Here is a 14118-nt window from a genome sequence, read left to right as displayed (position 1 = left end):
AAACCTGTTTTGCAATGGGTAGAGTCAGGTCAGAAGCCACCCTGGGGGAGGTGGCAGGGGGCACCACTGCTACAAAGGGACTGTGGGCACACTTTGCGGCTCTGCGGGTGTGGGACGGGGTTCTACAGAGAGCGTGGAGGGAGCCGGCTACGGGAGAGAACAGGTGGCGGGTGGTGGTCCCCAAAGCAATGAGAGAGACTGTGTTAAAAAGTTCCCATGGCACCGTGGGGGCGGGGCACTTTGGCATCACAAAGACTCTCCGCCGCCTCCGTCAGGGGTTCTACTGGGGACGGATAAAAAGGGACGTAGAGGATTTCTGTCGCCGCTGCGACCTCTGCGCGGCATACAAGGGCCCACCTGATCAGTCCCACGCACTGCTCCAACAGCTGGGAGTGGGAGCCCCCATGGAGAGAGTGGCGGTGGATGTTATGGGGCCGTTTCCGTGCACGGACAATGGCAATCGCTACGTGCTGGTCGCCATGGACTATTTCACCAAATGGCCGGAGGCATATGCGTTGCCGGATCAGGAGGCCAAGACTGTGGTTGACGCGCTGGTGGAGGGCATGTTCAGTCGGTTCGGCGCAGCGGAAACCCTCCACAGCGATCAAGGGAGGAATTTTGAGTCACATGTCTTTGCCACCATGTGCGAGCAGCTAGGCACCAAGAAGACCCGAACCACTGCTCTGCACCCACAAAGTGACGGGTTAGTGGAAAGGTTCAATAGGACTCTAGGCAAGCAGCTAGCCATTCTCACAGCAGAGCACCAGCGAGACTGGGACACGCACCTCCCCCTCGTTCTCATGGCATACCGATCCGCTGTACAGGAGTCCACCTCCTGCACGCCAGCACTGCTCATGCTGGGCCGGGAGGAGGTGGCGTTTGGCAAGCCCCCTGACACTCCCCCCGTTCCCCCGGGGAGGGAGTATGCCAGGAGACTCCAGGATCGAATGGAGTCCGCCCACAACTTTGCCCGGGGTCAGCTGGAAAAGGCGGGCATGAGACAAAAAAGGAACTATGATGTGCGGGCTAAGGGGAGGCATTTCCAGGCCGGGGAACTGGTCTGGGTGTATAGCCCTCGGAGGAAGAAGGGGCGGTGCCCTAAACTGGACTGTCACTGGCAAGGGCCATGTAGGGTGCTAGAGAGGGTGGGAGAGGTGGTATACAGGGTGCAATTGCCGATCAGGGGGAGGAAAGTTGCTCTTCACAGAGACAGACTGGCCCCGTACAGAGGGGATTGCCTCCCACTGCAAGACCCAGCCCTCCCAGCGGCCTCCCCTAGAGACAGTGTTCCGACCACCACTGGGGCCGGAGGTAACCGCCGTTCGAGGGGAGTGCACCGTGGTCCACCAGCGGGGGGTGTCCCCTCTTTCCATACGGGGGGCCCCTCAGAATCACAGACTGTGTCCCCGGTGCGGGACAGACATGGCACTCCCCGGACGGTTCCTGTTCAGCAGCAGCAGGTCGATTCAGTCCTTCGGGCAGGGACAACGCGTCCGCAGAGGCGGAAGCTGCCGCCAGGTCGTTTCAAGGACTTTGTGTAAAAAAAGAAAAAAGTGTGTTCTGCTTGAAATGGAAAATGTTATTGGAAATGTGCTTGTGTTGATGTGTCTCTCGGGGCGAGAGCTCAGAAGGGGGGGGATAGTGTAATGATCTGGGGTCTTGTGTGTCACTGTACCCGGGGGGTGTGTTTCCCCCCGGGAGAGTTAGGAGGTGGCACCGGAAGTGACGTGGTGTTCGTGAAATATACGTGAAGCTAGGAAGCTGTGTTGTGTTCCTACCGAGTGAGGTATTGACCTGTATATACTCATTGAGTGGAATTAAATAACCCAAAAGAAACATGAACCACTCCTCATTCTTCCTAACAATACGGGTACGACAGAACGCTACAGTATGTATGCATTTATTATTATTTCTCCTAAAAAGCCTACTTACTGCACAGATAGGTGCAGCACGTATACGCATGCATTTAATATGATTTCGCTTAAAGCCCACTCACTGCGTTGGTATGAATACTGCATTTACTATTTCATCTAAAGCCTTTTTTTTTTTTTTTTTTTTTTATGCATGGGCAGCAGGTGCACGCACACACTTATTATTATTTCACTCAAAGCTCATTTCATGTGTGTAAGTGCAGCATTAACGCAGGCACACCTGCAATACGTATATGCATTTTATTGCAGTTATTAGTTCATATAAAGTCCATCTGCTAAATGTGAGACATTTACTTGTGGCCATGTCTGATGTCATAGCTTCAGTTTATAGGTTTAGTTCAAAAAGTTGTAAAAATCTCTCTGCTGGACAGAGACCACGAAACTCAGGAGACACAGGGGGGACTTTATGCACATCCCACACCAGGTGGGATGCAGCTTAATCTCCGGATAGGAGAAGTTATAAAAGTAGGAAAGCTATCCTGCTGGGAGTATAGAGGGGAGGTGGGTGGGCATGTAGGGGGGGGAAATAGACGCATGGGTAGGTTCGTACGGGTGGATTTGGAGGGGTGGGATATGGACAAGGGCGGATGTAGGTATATTGTTATTGTTTGTTTCCCTTCTTTCTTTCCCCCCCCCCCCCCCCCTTCCCTCTTCCTTTGGCTCAGAAATCTCATCAGGTCTTGGAATGTCGTGGCTCCCTACATAAAATCTCAATATGATGGGTCAGGGTAAGAACCTTCGCTTTATCTCTTGGAACCTGAAGGGTGCCAACCAGCCTGTAAAAATTAATAAAGTAATGAATCATCTAAAGCAACTCAGGGGTGACATTTTCTTTTTGCAGGAAACTCATCTTCGGTCGACAGAGGTTCATCGAATCAAGCGCCCCTGGATAGGGAATATATTTCATTCTAAATTCTCAGCTAGAGCAAGAGGTGCTGCCATCCTTATAAATAAAAATATCCCCTTCGAGTTATCAAATTCTATTGAAGACCCTAATGGACGATTTGTGATTATTTCAGGTAGGCTATGTGGTACACCTGTGATTATGGCATGTGTCTATGCACCTAACTGGGATGATGACAAATTCATATCCAATTTCTTCTCCTCCTTTCCCAAGGTAGATGACCACTATTTAATTATCGTGGTGACTTTAATCTGGTACAGGACCCCACCTTAGATAGGTCGTCGTCCAACTCCCACTTCATATCCAAATCAGCTAAAATTCTCGACACATATAAAAATAGTTTAGGTTTATTCGACCCCTGGAGAGCTAAACCACATTCAAATAAAGCTTCTTTTTTTTCTCACATGTACACCACTCTTATTCACGTATATTGACTTTTTCCTTTTGGACAACCGCTACCTGTCAGACGTACACTCCTGTGAGTACCACAGTATTGTGATCTCAGACCACGCCCCCACCTCAGTTGATATTACCTTTTCTAGATATGTTCCCCCTTTCCGACAATGGAGGCTCAACTCATCAATGTTGGCCCAAACTCCTTTCAAGGAATTTCTTGAGGTACAGATTTCCTTATTTATAGACACCAATGACTTTCCCGAAATCTCTAGGTGCACTCTATGGGAAACCTTTAAGGCATATATGCGGGGTCAGGCCATTTCTTTTATCTCCATCTTAAATAAAACAGAAAGAGCTGATCTGACTGCAACCGCAGACCATATAGCTAGGGTTGATAGCCTTTACGCCTCAGCCCCTACCCCGGCCCTATATAAAGAACGTCTTCAACTCCAATCTAAATTCAATTTACTGACTACAAATAAAACACAGAAGCAGCTCTTCTTGACCAGACAGCGGTTCTTTGAATTTGGTGACAAGGCGGGGAGACTGCTTGCTCACCAAGCACGTGCCACATCCCTATCCAGACTGATCCCCAAGATCCGATCCACGGCTGGTGATGTTATTTTAGACCCTGTAGAGATTAATAAGACGTTCCTTGCCTTTTATTCAGAACTGTACACCTCACAGTGCTCTTCAGACATATGGGAAGGGGACAACCCTCTAGAGGAGATTGCCTTCCCCAATATCGATCAAGACCTAGCTAAGGCATTGGGCGGTCCGATTACGGAAGTACTGGAAGCAATTACGTCTCTACAGAATGGTAAAACACCGGGCCCAGATGGGTTCACTGTGGAATTTTTTAAGTCATTCTCTACATCCATCGCTCCAATTCTCCAGGAAATGTATAACAAGTCCTTTTCGAAGGGTCGCATGCCCCCAACTATGTCTGAGGCCTCGATCTCTCTCCTGCTTAAGAAAGACAAGGACCCTCTTCTATGTGGCAGCTATAGACCCATTTCACTTTTAAATGTAGACTTAAAAATTCTATCCAAAATCCTAGCCAAACGTTTACAACAGGTATTACCAAGTTTAATCTCAATTGACCAAACAGGATTCATGCTGGGTAGACACTCCTTTCATAACACTAGAAGGCTTCTTAATATCCTCAATTCCCCTAACTCTATGTCACCAGAAGTAATTGTCTCCCTGGATGCAGAGAAGGCCTTTGACAGAGTGGAGTGGGGCTACCTCTTCTTTATACTGCTGAAATTCGGTTTTAGCCCTGACTTTATTGCCTGGATTAAGTTACTCTACACACACCCAGTCGCCTTAGTCCATACAAACGGACTTCAGTCAGCCTCATTTCCCCTTCATCGAGGCACCAGACAGGGCTGCCCCCTTTCCCCCCTTCTGTTCGCCCTAGCCATCGAACCACTGGCCATCTGGTTAAGACAGGAAGAGAGGTTTGAAGGCATCACACGGGTCGGAAAAGTTCATAAACTGTCCCTATATGCAGACGACCTCCTGCTGTATATATCTAACCCGACCGCCTCTCTCCCTATAATTCTTATATACTGGACACGTTCGGGTCCTATTCGGGCTATAAGTTAAACCTTCATAAAAGCGAACTCTTCCCAATCAACCCCTCAGCCAAAAAAATACCCCAGACTTTCTTCCCCTTTAAGTATACAACAGATGGATTCAGATATCTAGGGGTTAACATCACCAACTCAATCCAAACAATGTTCTCAAAAAACTTCTCACCTCTTCTTGAAAAGTGCAAACTAGACTTCAACAGGTGGACATGTCTTCCACTGTCTCTAGTGGGCAGAGTCAATTTAATTAAAATGGTAGTGCTACCAAAGTTTTTATATCTCTTCACCCATATCCCAGTCCTCATTAAGAAGTCGTTCTTTAAGACATTCGACCGATTAATAAGCTCCTTCCTCTGGGGCAATAAGATCCCACGGATGAGGAGATCAATACTACAACTCCCCAAAGAGCTAGGGGGATTGGCACTGCCTAACTTCCAGCACTACTACTGGGCATGTAACATACACAAACTTTTATACTGGATGAGGGGCACGACACACAACTTAGGCCCGGTGTGGGTCGACATGGAACTCTCTTCCTCTAGATACTCTCTTCGCTCTCTGCTGTGCTCCCAACTCCCTATGTCGGTTACTGGACTCTCTGCAAACCCAATGGTGGTCAACTCCACAAAAATTTGGATTCAAATCAGGAAAAGCCTCGGCCTCCATAGGGCCTCTGACCTCTCCCCCACTTTTAACAATCATTTATTCCTGCCCTCTTGCACTGATTCTTCCTTTCAAGTCTGGTTTGACAAAGGGATAACTACTTTTAATGATCTCTATGACCAAGGGACTTTCATGTCTTTTCCAGACCTCGTAAAGAAATTCGACCTTCCCAAATCCCACCTGTTTCGTTTCTTCCTAATTAGGCACTTCACACAGAACCAGAACCCCAAATTCCCTAGTCGGCCTCCTGAAACCCTTATAGATTCACTAATGGTTCTCAACCCGGAAAAAAAACGGCTAATCTCCAACATCTACAACCTGATTAGCTCTGCTACGGATACCCCAGGAACCGGCCCTAAGAACTCGTGGGAGCGGGAGCTGGGAATTGAACTGTCTGATGAGTATTGGAGTTGGGCATTGGACTCTGTCCACTCATCTTCCATCTGTGCGAGACACAGCCTCACACAGTGCAAGATTATACACAAAGTCCACTACACAAACTCGAGACTCTCTCGAATGTACCCCAACATCTCTGACGCATGTAATAGATGCAAACAATCCCCTGCCGATCACACCCACATGTTCTGGTCCTGCCCCAGCCTTGCCACATTCTGGTCTGACATTTTTTAAACCATCGGCACAGCCTACAACCTTACTATCACCCCTGATCCTCTTGTGGCCTTGTTCGGTGTTCCTCTGCAGCCTCTACCCTCCAAATTGTCACATCCTGTTCTTGCCTTCTCCACTTTATTGGCCAGGCGACTTATTCTTTTTAAGTGGAAACATACTCAACCTCCATCTCACAATAGGTGGGTTAAGGAACTACTATTATCTATTAATCTTGAAAAGCTCAGATTCTCCCTCAAAGGCCCTACTGGCTCCCTGAATACCTTTAAGAAGACTTGGAGACCCCTTTTAAAGCATATAGAATCCTTGACATCCCTGCCTGGGTGTGACGACTGAGCCCTTTTACACAATTCCTGTGAGTTTATGGAACACCTCTGTAATTTTTTATTTTTTTAATTCATTGTTTTGTATTTCTAATCAAGTCCTCAAAAACAGCATTTTTCTACCTGAAGATCTTAAGCCATTTTGAGCCTGGGCTCCAAGCACAATGGTAAACCTGAACCACCGCCTGAACATTATCATGCAGCGGTGTCTCTCTGACATCACAAATCATCACATTTTCAGATGACTCAGTTCAGTGAGGGTGAATATTGTGAGAGGAGAATTGGAAGAATGCGCCAATATGAGAATTAGAGACATAGATCATATTAATATAAGTCCACATAGCTAGGAAACAATGCTAAACACTGAAAAAGGCCATTTATAAGATAGTTCCCCTTTAAAATGTTTTGTCTTTTCATCTGTTATATTAGTACTATAAGTTTTTTTTTATTTTTTACTTTTATTTTTCTGTCACATACTTTTATTTTGTATTTGTGTATTATATGTATGTTTGTTGTCGCTCTTTGTGGGGTGGGGTTAGGGGATAGGAAAGGGAAATGGGGAAAAAAGAAAAATGGAAGATGCATAACATGTATAACTGTCTGCATAATTTTGAAAACTCTTCCAATAAAGAAAGTTATTAAAAAAAAAGAATTGTGGCACAAAATTATGACCCTGGTAGTTTTACATGGCTGCTAGATGAAGCATTTATCCAAAGCAATTTAAAATTGGTTCCCGACCATGCAAGGTACCAACCTGCTCATCGGGAGCAGTTAGTGTCTTGCTCAAGGACACTTCAACACAATGCCCGGGAGGAACGGGAATCAAAACCAGGAACCTCCAGATTACCAGACGACTGCTCTACCTACCGAGCCACTGTCACCCCCCCCCCCCCCCCCCCCCCCCCCCCCCCCCACACACACACATTGGGATTCAAACTAACCACATTGGGATAAATAATTTGCAGTTCAAATATTTGAAAACCTTTTTAGCTGCGATCAGCAGCTCTATAGTTCTCTCTGTTGGTGTTTCCTCTAGCGGCCACGGTTTGGCCTGTAGGTCAAGTGTGTGTGTGTGTGTGTGTGTGTGTGTGTGTGTGTGTGTGTGTGTGTGTGTGTGTGTGTGTGTGTGTGTGTGTGTGTGTGTGTGTGTGTGTGTGTGTGTGTGTGTGTATGTGTGTGTGTGTGTGTGTGTGTGTGTGTGTGTGTGTGTGTGTGTGTGTGTGTGTGTGTGTGCGTGCGTGTGTGTGCGCTCTGGAACGGTCTGTCTGGAAACAGACTAAATCAATCTAGACATATAGTTCTGACTGACATATATCTCTAATGGGTAAATATGTATGTGAACTGTGTCAAAATACTTCCCAAAGGTCAGTGAATACCACAACCACTACACCAGAGGAAGCTCAACAAATCATGTTAAACCCAGATTCGGCTCAAACAAGGGACTAAACACGTTTCGCAATTATGCCACAACAATGTGGAACGCCCTACCCAAAGCTGTAAAGGAATGTGAATCCCTGCCCACATTCAAAACCGCTCTTAAAGAGCACCTACGGGAGGCTGCAATTCGAAACTGGCCACCGTAAATGCCCAAAACCCCCACCACCTCCTAATAGACAGTCTCCTCCCCACCGCATGTATATATTCCCTCCCCGCCGTATGTATATTTCCCTCCCACCCACCCACCCCCTCCTAATGTACAGTCCCCTCCCCATCATATGTATATACTCTGTCAGGATCTAGGGGTAACAGTACTGTATATTTGAATACCGCATATGTCACAAATGTATCAGTACTAAATACCTATATGTCCCTATGCCATAAATGTCATGTATGTTGTGTATGTCATAAATGTCTATATGAATTGAAAATGGGGGACCCTGATGGAAACAAGACAAACGTCTTTCTCAGGTCTGCATCCCCTTAACAATTGTATGTATTGAGCCGTACTGTATTGTACCCATTCGGCAATCTGTTAAATAAAGTTTTCATTCATTCACATGGTAGATGACATGTGTTCTGTCTCTGGTGCCAGTAAGCAGCGTTCAATGTACAGTCTGACATCTAGTGGCCAAACATAGATACTACCTCAGTTTGGATGTTCTCCTTGTAAATGGCAAAATGGTGTATTTATATAGCACAGTAGGTGGTATCATACTCTCTCTCTCTCTCTCTCTCTCTCTCTCTCTCTCTCTCTCTCTCTCTCTCTCTCTCTCTCTCGTTCTCTCTCTCTCTCTCTCTCTCTCTCTCTCTCTCTCTCTCACTATCCTTGCTGGACTGTCATCTGTTCAGCAGTTATCTAATTTATTATTTACTTTTGTTTTGTTTGTTTTATCTCTAACTCTTTTTTGCATTCTTGTTTATTTATTTATTTATTTATTTATTTATTTATTATTATTTGTTTTGTTTTTCATTTGTGTGTCAGGGTTTTCAAATATGTGTCTGAATAATCCTGCAAGGGACAGGCCACATTGGAACAGTCAGACACGGAAATAAAACCATCGATACATTCATTCTTACAATGTCCAGACCGTACAGTGCAATACCTTCAGTTTCAATAAGTGCCACCTAAAGGTCCAACAGGCAGTCAAACAGTCCAACACATGAAATCACATCTGATCACTTGCTTGCTTCTAATGTAACCTTCATACGCTTTTGACAAAATCAACAATGGTTAACTATAGTACAGTATGGACTAGAATTTAGAAATTCGGACGATAAAGGTACATATATATCACAGTATTTTTGATTTCCTTATAATCATAATCATAATAATAATCATAATAATAGAACATTTAGGAGCAGTACAAGACTCTGGGATGGTAACAATTACATCCGGTACAGGTAAATACCTAAATCTCTACCTTGGCACGGTATACCGGTTCAACCGTTAAAATAGCATCAGGCTGCTATAGGCGATTATTTGCGAATGTTAGTCAGAAAATGAGAGTAGGAAGACCAGAAAATGAGATCTTCAGACCTTCTGCTACTGTAGGCCGGCATTTGTTTAGTCCTAAGTACTGTTGAAGCATAATAATGTAGTATGTAAAAAATTTATATATTGAATAACTTAACAAATGTATTTTGAGTAAAGTAAAATCAAGTTAAGTTAAGTGTTGCTTGCTTAAGAAAATTAAGTTTGTTTACTTTGTTAAATTTAGTCATCTGTTTCCAATTTTTTTAAACTAAAGTTCATAGTACTTATCAGGGTTTATAGTGTAAGAGGGTAGCGTCTGGCTATTCATTTTAAATATCTTGGCAGTGGCACGTACATTGATAGTGATCTTCCACACAATGTGAAAATCTGCATAAAATATATACCTAGGTAAATGGAATATTGCTCCACTTCTACAAGGGCTATTTGCATATTATTGGTATCTAGGTACATCTATGGACCTCAGGGAATGTATTCACAGTGTCAGAAATATTGTGTCTATTACTAGGCTTGCTTAAATTGTGATGAAACAAAGGAGAATATGAATTGTGATTTTTCTTTGCATCTTTGACAGTGAATAACACCATGTTAATAATGACCAAACTTATGAATAAAATAATGACCTCGTTCAGTACCCTCTTGAGATCATTTGTACAAAAAATCTAAGGAAATTAATAAAGGGAAGATGATAACACCGAAGGTTCTGTAGATACAGTACTGAATTCTCCCATCCGGACCAATGCAATTTGAAATATTATTATAGAATATAGAATAGATGCTTATACATTACCTTATTATAGCCAATTCGCACATTTATATATATACATATATTATCTTTCAAATGCCCGAGTTCAATTTGGATTTAGTATCACCAGGCGTGCATAAGAACAGATAATGATATCTACTGTAATCGACTGTACTTTTTTATTTCCCCCACAGTGCAACCGTTTTGAAACTAATTTCAGATCTAATTGTTCCTACAGTACATGCTAACAATAGGGATGAGAAACTAACTGTGTTTCAATATTTGTCAAAAACGTTACCTTTTGTGGCTTATTATCGCGAATAATAACAGTTATTGACATATTCATAATTCAACTCTGGCCTTTGAACCCCCATAGAACTTGAAGGGAAATGTAGTTCGGAAAAATGCCAACGCTGATCCACAGCTATGCATGCCCTCGACAAAAATTACAATTCCCATGGTTCAACATTTTCAAAATGGTCGCCGTCTTGGAATAGACTTCAGCAAATCGAGAAGGTAAAACTATCTAATGGCACTTTTAACCTATTGCTAAACTAACGTATTGATGATAATATGCATTCTACATGCTTTTATGACATGTTAGTGATGTTAATACTTGAATACGTTTGATTTTAAAATAGATTTTTTTTTGCATCACTCTGAAAATATGGATCTATGATCATAATGTCATTTAGGGGTCGGTACCGACCCTGGGGGGTGAAACAGGTTCATGCAATCAACGCCTCCACCTTTTACGTAAGCTCAACAACTTTTCTGTGAGTAAGCCAATTATGGAAACGGTTAATTAATAAGCACCTAGTGGGTGCTTGTGCAGGCTTGCTTTTGCAAACACAGGGCTGTGTGTGTAATGCTGTGTGTAAGCGCAGCAGATCTGTGGTAATAGTGCTTGTAGTTAGTGCATGCTGCAGGCTGCTTCTTGCTACTCTGCTCTCAGCTACTGCCGCCGGCTAGCCCTCCTCGCAGGGGGGCGAGAGGAGGAGCAGAGTGTGTAAGCCTCCTTCTGCCGGTACAAGGCCACTACACAGTCAAGACTCCTACAGTGCCTCCTCGTGGCCACACATGTCCACTGGGTACCTTGCGGTCCCAGGCCAAACTGTAGGCCTTGTAGGGGATCTCGGAGCAACAGTGGGCCCCAGAGGCAAGGCGTGTAGGCCCACCGGAGTGTGGACAAGCCCTGGCGCCTACCAACCACTGTCCCAGCTATGGCCAATAACATGGCTCATAGCCATGCAAGGCAACCCATCTAGGAGAAGGACACTCCAAACAAAAACCACGGGTGCTGCTCGCACCTGGCTCCGAGCCGTCTACCACCTGGAGGCATCGGAGTGAAGGGCGGATAAGGGCTCATGCCTAAAACGGCCAGAGTAGGACTACGAGGAGTTGTGCCCCACAGTCTTTAAATTGCGCATTGTAAGGCCTAAAATATGGAGAACACGCGGTCCAATGCACTCATGCGTTGTCGGAGACCATTCACCATGGGAACCTTCAACGCAAATACAGTGAGAAAAGATGCAAGATTGGAGGAGCTGGCACACTGTGCCGAGGAAAGGGGAGTTGAGATCCTGGGAATCCAGGAGCATAGAAGAGTGCATGCTGAGGATCAGATAGTGTATCACAGAGTGGAGAGATGCTGGTTCATCACCTCATCAGCGTGGCAAAACGAGGCACAAGCTGCCACTGGCGGCGTGGGGCTATTGCTGAGTTCTCAGGCACGTAAGGCTCTCCGTAGGGTACGCTATCACACCAACAGGATCCGTATTGCTGACTTTGATGGCAACTGTTTGATGGCAACTGTCATAGTCGTGTACTCACCCACCAATGGGGCACTAGCTGAGGAGGTGGAGAAGTTCTATGAGGACCTTGCAGCAGCGGTCTATGATATCCTGGCTCACAACTTCCTAGCAATCCTGGGTGACTTCAACGCAAGGCTCGGACCAGAGGACGCACCTTTCACACACCACGAATCCACCAATCGCAATGGTGAATACCTGGCAGCCCTACTGAGGGAACACAAGCTACTGGCTGCGAACACCATGTTCCAGAAAAGAAGGGGCAAGAGATGGACCTTCCAGGACCGGGCTACCGGTATGCAACGTCAACTGGACTACATACTAGTAAGACAAAGGTGGAGGAACTCCAACCCGAATGCTGAACCTTACAGCACGTTGAACTCTGTGGGCTCTGATCATCGAGTGGTCTCCATGAGGGTGCGACTGAGCCTCACGGTCTCAAGTTTCATTCAGTAATACAAATAATAAAAATAGTAAAAAAAAAAGTGCGGTTTGATTCAGTTTAAAAATAGGCTAAAAATTAAAAAGATTTAACGGACATACAACAGGGTATTTAACATACAACAGAGCAGTGCATCAGTAAAAAGTGTGATAAAATAGTTCAATAAAAATATAACAGAGCAGTGCATCGCTCTTAATACTTTGAGTTTCTTTACAAAGTTCTAACATACAGCAGAGCAGTGCATCGCTCTTAACACTTAACCCTAACCATAACCCTTATAGAACAACAGACCAGTGCGTCGCTCTCAACTTAACAACAGAGCAGTGCATCGCTCTCAACTTTGAGTTTCTTTACAAAGTTCAGTTTTGAATTACAACAGAGCAGCGCTCTTGAAATTACAGTGGATAGGAGGCAGTGAGATAGAATTTGCATAGAACCGACACATGAATTTGATAGGAAGGGTATGAAAGTAGGCAGGGTAAGACAAGTGCAAGTAAAGTACAATTTGTGTCAGGATGTCCCTGATGTTTCATTTAAATGCCTGAGCAATAGGTTTTAAGCTGTCTTTTGAAGATGTCTAGCGAGTTGGCTTCCCTGATGTTTTTGGGCAGTTTGTTCCATAGTTTTGGGGCGTAGTTGATAAAGGCTGCATCACTGATCCTCTTTTGCCTGTTTCTGGGAGCCTCTAGTAGTCCAGCAGCTGATGATCGCAGTGTTCTTGCTGGCCTGTAATTTATTAGAGTGCTGGCGATGTAGCTAGGTCCCTGTCCATTTAGAGCTTTGTATGTAAGGAGAAGGACCTTGAAGTAAATTCTAAATGTTACAATGTTAATGATCTGTGGTCTCTCTCGAACATCATCCCAGTGCCTAAGTCCGGAGATCTCTCGAAGCCAGACAACTACCGTGGCATAAGTCTGACGTGTGTCATTGCAAAGATGTACAATCGCATGATACTGAACCGGATACGGAACGCCATCGACCCCCACCTCAGGGAGAACCAAAATGGTTTCCGAGAGAAGAGGACCACTGTGGCGCAGATCTTGGCCTTGAGGAGAATCATCGAGGAGGTGAAGAAGAACAACCTGAAAGCGGTACTGTGCTTTATTGACTTCAAAAAGGCATTTGACTCGATACACAGAGGCGTGATGATGAAGATACTCAAGGCCTACGGAGTCCCTCCCAATCTACTCCGGGCCATAGGGACCATGCACACAAGGGCTAAGGTGGTAACCCCAGACGACAACAGTGAAGAATTTGACATCCTGGCTGGGGTGATGCAAGGGGACAGACACCCTTGCCCCCTTCCTTTTTGTCATAGTCCTCGACTATGCGCTCAGGAAGGCCATCAGTGGATGGGAGCAGGAACTTGGTCTTACAATAACCCCAAGGAGATCGAGACGACACCCTGCCGTAGTCCTAACAGACCTGGACTACGCGGACGACATCAGCCTGCTCTCTGACCACGTAGAGCAAGCACAGGAACTCCTGTGCAGAGTGGAGACGGAGTGTGCCAAGGTTGGCCTCAGGCTAAATGCCAAGAAAAATAACATCCTCCCGGATGATCCATTTCTAACACCAACAGGAGGCACTGCTCTAAAGGAAGTCAGTGATTTCAAATACCTGGGCTTGTGGGTCAACTCATCCAAGCAAGACCTTAAAGTGAGGAAGGCGCTTGCGTGGAGGGCTCTGAACGGCATGACCAGTGTGTGGAAATCCAACCTCCCCCGTCAAATCAAGCTTAGCTTCTTT

The sequence above is a fragment of the Notolepis coatsorum genome (assembly GCF_963971535.1).
Source record: "Notolepis coatsorum genome assembly, chromosome: 11".
Classification (NCBI taxonomy): domain Eukaryota; kingdom Metazoa; phylum Chordata; class Actinopteri; order Aulopiformes; family Paralepididae; genus Notolepis; species Notolepis coatsorum.
The sequence above is the reverse complement of the archived record's forward strand: the minus strand, read 5'-3'. Positions refer to the sequence as shown.